This window comes from Mauremys mutica, chromosome 7 (genome assembly GCF_020497125.1).
Source record: "Mauremys mutica isolate MM-2020 ecotype Southern chromosome 7, ASM2049712v1, whole genome shotgun sequence".
In the NCBI taxonomy this organism is placed as follows: domain Eukaryota; kingdom Metazoa; phylum Chordata; order Testudines; family Geoemydidae; genus Mauremys; species Mauremys mutica.
Genome location: NC_059078.1, coordinates 72,101,541 through 72,111,572, shown reverse-complemented (window position 1 = coordinate 72,111,572; position 10,032 = coordinate 72,101,541).

Sequence of the window (10,032 nt, the reverse complement as noted above, 5' to 3'; positions counted from 1 at the left end):
GGTGCGGGGGGATGAGCGCTCTTGCTGGGGCTTGGGGATGAGGGGTTCATGATGCAGGAGGGGGCTCAGGGCTAGGGCAGAGGTTTTGGGTGTGGGGTGAGGGCTGTGGGGCTCATGATGTGGGGGGACTCAGGGCTGGGGCGGGGGGATGAGGGCTCTGGCTGGGGCTGAGGATTAGGGTGCGGGGGGATGAGGGCTCTGGCTGGGGCTGAGGATTAGGGTGTGGGGGGATGAGGGTGCTCAGGGCTGGGGCTGAGGATTAGGGTGCGGGGGGATGAGGGCTCTGGCTGGGGCTGAGGATTAGGGTGTGGGGGGATGAGGGCTCTGGCTGGGGCTGAGGATTAGGGTGGAGGAGGGATGAGGGCTCTGGCTGGGGATGAGGGCTCTGGCTGGGGCTGGGGATTAGGGTGCGGGGGGATGAGGGCTCTGGCTGGGGATGAGGATTAGGGTGCAGAGGGGATGAGGGCTCTGGCTGGGGATGAGGGCTCTGGCTGGGGATGAGGATTAGCGTGCGGGGGGATGAGGGCTCTGGCTGGGGCTGAGGATTAGGGTGCGGGGGGATGAGGGCTCTGGCTGGGGTTGAGGATTAGGGTGCGGAGGGGATGAGGGCTCTGGCTGGGGCTGAGGATTAGGGTGCGGGGGGATGAGGGCTCTGACTGGGGCTGAGGGGTTTGGGGCGTTGGGGAGGCTCAGGGTGAGGGCGGAAGGGCAGGGTAAGGGCAGCCTGCCTTGCCATTAGTGAATGGCAGGCACTAGGACCCTGCGGCAGCTGACAGCAGTTCTGCCGGGAGCCGATCTCCGGCAGCACAGAGCAGGCAGGGGAGAGGCGCGCGCTGCTTTTTGTCAGGCAGGGACGCGGCGCGGTGTGGGGGGACACGCAGGGGGAGGGGTAGCAGGCGGGGGCTGGGACCTGCTCCAGGCAGGGATGCGGCGGGGCGGGGTGGGTGGGAAGGCCCGCGGGGGCCGGGGCCCGATCCAGGCAGGGCCAGAGGAGAGACCCAGCTCCAAATATTGCTGGAGCAGGGCACCCGGTCCTGAATATTCCTGGAGCCCGGGCACCACACACATATATAACCTGCCGCCCATGCTTGGAGGCAATACAGATCCCTGCATAAAAGAAACCTTATAAACTCTGCTTCAGTGACTAATCTTGTTATCATTCTCTTCTTCCTCAGTCAGCCAGCTCCAATGTATAAAAACTGATTTAGTAAACGGAGACACTTTAATTTGTCATTACTGTTTGTGAACTTAAGGTATCCATCCTCGACGCATGTCACAGTTCATCTCTTGGTAAAGAGGTATTTAATATACAGAGCTGGCAGGGATGAGCTCAGGAATGGTGTGAATATCAGCAGCTGAGAGTTTTATCAAGATAATAAGCAGATAAGGGGCTAGTGTGCAGCTCATGCTAGTGCCCCTGCTCTGTGGGAACCAATCAGTACACTATCCTGCTCCCATCATTGGCTTTAACGGAAGCAGGATTTGGCCCCAAATGTGGGTTGACTTATTTACTCCTAGGAACAACCAAAACCAGATATTTCATGGGTCCAGAATATGGATTATGAGGCCAAAACAAAGAGCCACTCACCACCTGTAGAATTCTACCAGTTGGAGTTAAAATCACTCCCGTGATTAGCCCACTGGAGACTTAGAGTTACGCCACAGATAAATCTCATCCTTATAAAAGGAACTGCCCCATTTATCCTGGGTTAGTTTCACATTCTTTGCATTCTTGGTGACAAGTCAGTTCAGTCAATTTTAAATAAAGAGACTCTAATGAAATGAAGACGATTACTGGTAACTAATGCCTTGCCTAGCTCAGTTTTCAGTTTGAAATTTTCCTGGTTCTGGTTGGATGCTATTTCTGCCCCACCAATACATGCCATAGTGAATATTCTGCTCACTGATATTCAAGATTAATTCAAACCAGAACAGGTGCAGAGAAGACCGATTAAGATGATCAAGGAAATGGAGGGCCTATCTTATAAGAGGAGACCGGAAGAGCTTGATTTGTTTAACCTAGCAAAATGAAGGCTGAGAGGAGATACGGCAAGTTTCTATGAATACATTGGGGGAAACACAAGGGAGGGTGAAGAGCTATTTAAGTTAAAGGATAATGTTGGCACAATAACAACGGGATATAAATTCACCATGAACAAATTCAGGCTGTAAATTAGGAGAAAGTTTCTAACCATCACAGGGATGAGATTCTGAAACAGCCCCTCCTATCGGAGTTGTGGGGGCAAAACACTTAATTGGCTCTAAGAGAGAGCTGGACAAATTTATAAGGGTAATTGTATGTTGGCATTGCTTGTGATAGTTGAGTGGTAGGTCTCAGGATCCCACGGGGTTCAGGATCCCAGGGGGTCCCTAGCAGTTTATGTTTTATGTTCCTAAATGCTCATGCTTCAGGGCGTCAGCCAGCCACCTGTATGGGTCAGGGAGGGATTTCCTCCATCTGTTGCTCCCCCCATGTATTCTGGGTTTTTTTTTATTTTCTTCCTTTGAAGAATCAAGATGGCCATGGCTAGAGATGGGAGACTGGACAGGTTGGGCCAGTACTCTGAGGTGGCACCAAGCATTCTCTCTCTCAGTTGCTTGGCTGGCTGGTTCTTGCTCACACGCCCAAGGGCTAACTGATCACCATAAGTTGGGTTGGGAAGGTCTTTCCCCCAGATCAGATTGGCAGTGACCATGGGAGGTTTTCACATTCCTCTGCAGCAAAGTTGGTGTGAGTCACTTGCCAGGATTATCTGGGTATATCTCACTTAATCATTTATCTGCCTTGTAGGAATGTCACGCACTGGTGCATCTCAGACCCTTCTAGTCTCTGCCTGGGGCTGTAATATTTGGGTCTAATTTTGGTTGGTAAGTTCAGTGTGTGGGTACTGGGTGGTGTTGGTGGCCTGTGATATACAGGAGGTCAGATGAGATGAGCTGGTGGTACCTTCTGGCCTTAAACTATATGACTCTATATTCAGATCAGCCATGGTGTACACATAGGCCAAGATTTAAAAAAATAGAAGCCTAAAGTTGAGCTCCTGACTCCAAATAAAAGGCCCAATCCAAAGCTCATTGAAATCAGTGGGAGTCTTTCCATTGACTTCAATCAGCTTTGGATCGGGCCCAATGTGACTTGATTTTCAAAAGTGCTGAGCACTCAGCTGCATCTATTCAGGTGTCCTCACACCCATATATTTGTGATCTTACCTGCCAAATTCCCACTTCTTCTATGTCGTTGATCCTAGCTTAACACTACATGTGGAAGCTAGTAAGATCCCTTGTTATCAGTGAATGCACAGGTATAGAGTGAGAATTATGGAACATCTGGGTTCTGCCTCTAGCCTGCTCGGTGAGCGTGGCAAATTGTTTCACTTCTCTTTGCCTCAGTTTCCCCATCTGTAAAATGGGTATAATGATAAGGCCCTCCTTTGTAAAGTGCTTTGAAATCCACTGATGAAAAGTGCTCAGTAAGAGCTAATTACTATTATTATATTGAATGCCTCAGCCTCAGGCCATACTGCATTATGCTGGGCTGTCATTCTGCAGGCAAAACAGGTAAAAAGTTAAAAACAAAACTTAGGGAGGATCCCATAATTTAGTGCACATTTCCATGTCAGGAAAAAAAAGAGCCCCCATGACTCTTTTAAACACCTTATATATCCCTGTGCTATATGAAGTCCCATTAAATGAGTGTATAGATGAAACCAGTATTGAAACTGGGAAGTCATTCTAACAGAGCACTGTAGAAAACTGCTTTATACCTTCACATATAAATTGGGTGTGGAGCTAATTCCCTATAGTTTATAATGTTGAAGTGTCAGAGGAAAGCAAAGTGGTAAATAACTTAACCATTGTTTAGGGTACCTGAATTTGAAGGAGAGGAGAAGAGATGTTTGTAAAGACATTCATTAAGATGGTCATTATCTTATTCAGTCACAAAAGGTGAGAGAGTACACTGCTGGGTTGTTTTTTTCCTGAGTAATGCCCTGATCCAGGAAAACTCTCAACCATGTGATTAAGTCTATTCCTATGCATGACAGCACTTACACGTGCTTTAAATTATACATGTGCTTAAATCCCATGACTTCAGTGGCACTACACACATGTATAAAGTTAAACAATTGGCTTATGTGTCGTCCTTAATAGGGATGCTTTCCTGAATCAGGGCCTAAAATGTGGTATCTCTTGAGACAAAGGACTGCACCAAATCAAATTACAGATGATTTAAGTGACCGTCTTCTCAAAATCTGCTTATAAAAGTGCAGCATTTCCAAACCTGACTGTGCCCTGGTTTCATTCCCTCTTTCTCTAGGAGTCACCAGAATAGCTCATGAGGTACCAAGAAGAGAGGACCAGTGATAGTGAGAAAAGCTGAATGACCCCAAATCTACTTCCCATTCAAGCATGGTTCTGCTTCTGCAGGTAAAGTGATGGTGACCAGTTCTTAGACACCTATCTCTTCCTCCGTCTTTGTTGTGAAAACCCTGAGTGTAGCTGGTCACTGGAGCAGCTCCCAATAAGCTATCCTGGCTTCAACCTGTTAACTCAAGCTTCTTTTCTCTGCTCCCACTGGCTCCATTTCCTCCATGAGCACCTTTAGATTCTCCATGAGCACCTAGTGAATAGATTCTCCATGAGTGGTCTGTGGCTTTATGGTGAGTTGTATGGGAGAAAGGGGAGAGTGATGGGTTTGACAAACAAGAATAAAAAAGGTAAGAGGACAACAGAAGGAAAAATACACAGAAAGGAGAAAAAAAGGACAAGATGGGGCAAAAAGAGCAGATAAGGACAGCATAGAGAAAGGGAGGGGGGAAATGGGCAAATAAAAGGGAGTGATGGCAACAAGGCACGAGTGGTCTGGGGCCAGGCCAAAGTGTCAGTTCTATCTCATATCTAATCTATTTTCTTACACAGCCCTCCACACCCCAAGTATTTATGCACCTCCCAGGGATTAAAAAACAGAAATAACAATTCTCAGGGGGCTCTGACTAAAATGACCTAGAATCACCAACATAGGGGCTTGTTAGATTTCTGAAATGAAGTACAATGTGTGGAAAGGCTGCCTGAGTTTCAACAGGGATCACATATGTGAACACTGAAGGACACTTTTCTTAAACCCTACCCTGACCTGCAAGAGAAGAGATTATTGCATCATGTCAGCAACGAGGTGCATTGACAGGAAAAGCTGTGTGTAGGCTGTGCACAATGTATGCTTAGCACTCCAGCCAGTGCTGGAAGTATTTGCATGAGCATAAAACAGCTAAGAAAATTATGAAAGTTCCTTGGCCTCTGAGGAATATTTTGTAGAGAAATAATACTTATATTTTTGCCATAAAGTTTCCTTGGCTCTAGGATGATTTCTCGATTGCTATCTATATATTTTATTTGGGCATAAGCTTTTGTGGGTAAAAAAACCTCACTCCTTCAGATGCATGGAGTGAAAGTTACAGATGCAGGCATTATATAATGACACATGAAGAGACGGGAGTACCTCACAAGTGGAGAACCAGTGTTGACAGGGCCAATTCGATCAGGGTGGATGTAGTCCACTCCCAATAATAGATGAGGAGGTGTCAATTTCAGGAGAGGCAAAGCTGCTTTTGTAATGAGGCAGCCACTCCCAGTCCCTATTCAAGCCCAAATTAATGGTGTTAATTTTGCAAATGAATTTTAGTTCTGCTGTTTCTCTTTGAAGTCTGTTTCTGAAGTTTTTTTTGTTCAAGAATAGTTAACTTTAAATCTGTTATAGAATGTCCACGGAGATTGAAGTGTTCACCCACTGGCTTTTGTATGTTACCATTCCTGATGTCCGATTTGTGTCCGTTTATTCTTTTACATAGGGACTGTCCGGTTTGGCCAGTGTACATGGCAGAGGGGCATTGCTGGCATATGATGGCATATATAACATTAGTAGATGTGCAAGTGAATGAGCCCTGGATGGTGTGGCTGATGTGGTTGGGTTCTCTGATGGTGTCGCTAGAGTAGCTTTGCCTCTCCTGGAATTGACACCACCCTGATCGAATTGGCCCTGTTAACACTGGTTCTCCACTTGTGAGCAGGGGCGGCTCTAGGGATTTTGCTGCCCCAAGCATGGCAGGCAGGCTGCCTCCGGCGGTTTGCTGCGGAGGGTCCGCTGGTCCCGCCGCTTCAGCGGACCTCCCGCAGGCTGCAGGATGTCCGCCGAAGTGGCGGGACCAGCGGACCCTCCGCAGGCAAACCGACGGAGGCAGCCTGCCTGCTGCCCTCGCGGCGCCGGCAGAGCACCCCCCACGGCTTGCCGCCCCAAGCACGCGCTTGGTGTGCTGGGGCCTGGAGCTGCCCCTGCTTGTGAGGTACTCCCTTTTCTTCATGTGTCATTATATAATGCCTGCATTGTAACTTTCACTCCATGCATCTGAAGAAGTGAGGTTTTTTACCCACAAAAGCTTATGCCCAGATAAATCTGTTAGTCTTTAAGGTGCCACCCAGACTCCTTGTTATTTTTGTGGATACAGACCAACATAGCTACCCCTTGATATATATTTTAGACTCTTAATTATGTCGGATTTGTTTTTCTTGCTGCCAACCTTTCTGGATCAACCTGGGACCTAAAATCTTTCTGGCTAGTGCATTGTCACCAGTGATTGAAATTCTGTGCATTACATTCAGTCCTCATTAACATCTTTGCCAACACATTGTCTTCAAAGAGATCACACAGGGCTCACTGAGAGATCACACAGGGCTCACTGAGCAGAATTTGGCCCTACATTTTGACATTAACGAACGATTCTGTCGATGTATGAGACAGAAGCTAGTACAATACATTCTCCCATTGTTGGGTTGGCTAAAAATTAGTAAAAGCTCATTATAGGGCCTGATCCAAAGACCTTTGAAGTCAAAGGAAAGATTCACACTGGCTTCATTGGCTTTGGATATTGCCTTGTAGTCACTAAAGTCAGCTGATCTGAATGAATACACACAGGGACCTGACCTGATGGGTAAGGAGGTGCTGTTTTTACAAAATAACTTTCCTGACAATGGCTGCACTTTCAGATCATGAGAGTCAGCCAGAATGAGTAGATTTTGCAGCATCGAGCCCACTATCACTAGAATGGGAAAGGGGAAAATTGGGCACATGCAATACTTTATTATGTTTCTTTTGCCTTAGAGGGTTGACAGTTACACATGATAGTAGAGCTCAGTCTTGCCATTTTACAAATATTTAACAAATTAAGGAGTTTGGGAAGAGAAGCCAAATTAAATATTATTGTAACCTATAACTGCTCATGGTTGGTAACAAAGTTTCTGAAAAACAGCATGTCAAGGGGGTCCACGGCCATGCAATATTTCCATGCACAAACATTTCTGGTTGCGTTACTTCCAATATTAAAACCATACCTGGAAGCAGTTCAAACTGGAAGTCTTACATGGATCAGGTTTCAGAGTGGTAGCCGTGTTAGTCTGTATCAGCAAAAACAATGAGAAGTACTTGTGGCACCTTAGAAACTAAGGTGCCACAAGTACTTCTGGTTGTTTTTACATGGATCAGTAGCTATACAGCATTTCTGGAACATTATTAGCATATGCACTTCTGTTATACTTGATGATTCATAGATTCCAAGGCCAGAAAGGAACAATCTGATTTAGTCTGACCTCTCACTTAACACAGGCCATAGAATTCTCTAAAGATCTGCAACATTAGTTCACATCTCCAGAAATGTGGATTCCTAAAGGGGAGCTGCAAAGGCAAAACAAACAGTGGTCCATGCAAGCTCATTGGCAGTCCCCCTTTAGTTACTCACATCCATCAGTGTTGGCAGGATTGGGGCTTGTGTTTTGGAGTTCTTGTTTCTTTACATTGAACTAAGAAAGCTTGGTAGGTCTGTGTATGTGTTTTGATTTGTCTGTTTGTGTTTTACCTTATAAATATTTAGAAAGTCAAATCAAGGTCCCTTCCAGTTCTAGGAGGTAGGATATCTCCATTATCTTGTCTGTTCTGTTTTTGCTGGAGGTTTCCTTGGAGGACAAGAGAACTAGAGTGGAACCTTTCTCTGTCCTCGGTTGAAGAGGAAAAGGTTCTGAAATGTTCACACAGAAAGCTTTTCTCTCAGGTGTTTGTCAGCTCCCATTGTGTCTATGTTTTGACATACAGAAAAAAGTCTGGATTAAACGAAGAGTAATGTTTGTCACTTGGTTTTATGTAACTTTAAAAGTTAATATGAACTTCAAATGTTATTCATTAACTGGAGTTAATATAATTACCTATTTAGGTTGGTGTTACTCTTTGGTCCTCTAAAAATGACAAACTTTTCTTTTCAACATATCAGTTTTTCCTCAATCATAGCAATGCAGCATTTACCCACATTGCATACAGACTTGGGCAGATCCCATGGCAATGGAACAATGCTAACAGACACCAAGTGAAGAGCTGCCCCACTGTGTGTCCATAGTGATTAGACATGGGCAAACAATGCAGGAAATTACGGGTGTAAATTATTGTTCTCAGGAAAGGATGCAGAAAATGAAAGTCTCAGGAATACAGTACTTGTGCAAATATGTATTAAAGCAAAAATTTGAAGCAGAAGTGACTTATCAAGTCCTCCTCCTGCTTGTAAAATAATCATAATAATCAGTGGAGGAGAAGTATATAGTCAGTTGCCAAATTGGAGAGTGACAAAGAGTAACAGCTTCACTGCTGTCTAACTTGCAACGTATACGGAGCAACCAATATGTCCAGTACTGATCCATGTCTCAGGTACATCACCATTGCAACTGGATGAAAAATACATCATCGGGCTTAATCCAATGCTTTCTGAAGTCAATGGAAACTTTCCCATTTACTTCAGTTGGCACTGGACTGAACCCATAATGATTTTTTTAAAATGAGGTAATCATTATGATTCTTTTTTGCAGTGGCACAGTAGGTGCTGGGGACTCTGTATCTGCTCATAGTCATGGTTAGTTTGTGTTTGGTAACATTTTTTCTTTGAACATGCATATGCACGCGCGCACACACACACGCTTAAATCTCGCTCTTTGATCCTACACCAAACACTGGCTACCCGCTGCTTGAAGTACCTTTCCCAGACCTGAAGAAGAGCTCTGTGTGGCTAGAAAGCTTGTCTCTCTGACTGACAGAAGTTGGTCCAATACAAGATATTATCCATTTGGCCTCTCTAATATCCTGGGACCGACATGGCTACAACTACACTGCATGTCAAAAAAAGCTTTCAGTAGCCAGCCTGAGCAATGGCTTCCTTTGATCCATTTGTAACTAGATCTCAGCATCTCTGCTACATATACATATTTTGTTTCTTCCCCAAGGCTTAGGCTGAGGTTGGGTACATTCCAAAGCAGTTCAAGCACAGCCATGAAGATTTCTTAACCGGGAAAACCTTTTTAGAAAAATGGTGTTTCCCAGCTCCCTTAAATGAAAGGGGTGGCAGTCTGTGCTAGGGACTAGTAGGAATTACAGAAATTTTAAGATGGACTCTAGTTAGCAGACGAGAAGGCAGGAGAAGGAGGAGGCTGAATAGAGATTGTTTGCAAAATCAGATCAGCAGAATCTATATTACTCAGGTACTAGTTCATGGACAGTATTTCCTTTAGAACAGCACACAAAGAATGCAAAGGTACAAGACCTTCCAGGGGAGAATCACACTTAGAGATGAAAATGAAAGCCAGGAAACAAACTCATATTGTGCTTAACAAACCTTACATCCCTCACTCTTTTGACAAGCTTACACAACTTTCTTCTATTTCTGTGTGATCACAACACATGCTTGAGAACACTCACAGCAAACAGCCCCAAACTAGGGGAGAGCTAAACCAAAACAACCACTGAACTGAACTGAAGCTAGAACTCCTGTACTAACTCCTGCTGAATTGAATCTTTATGGTTACCAATATTGCACAGGCTGAATACTGAGTTACTGAAAAGCTAGTTAATAAGTGAAATATCCCAATATTAACTTGCTCCCCTCCCAGGAAATGGGCTCTCCCAGTTTCCTCACATGATTATCCAGGCACTTTCACTTTTCCATATATAGG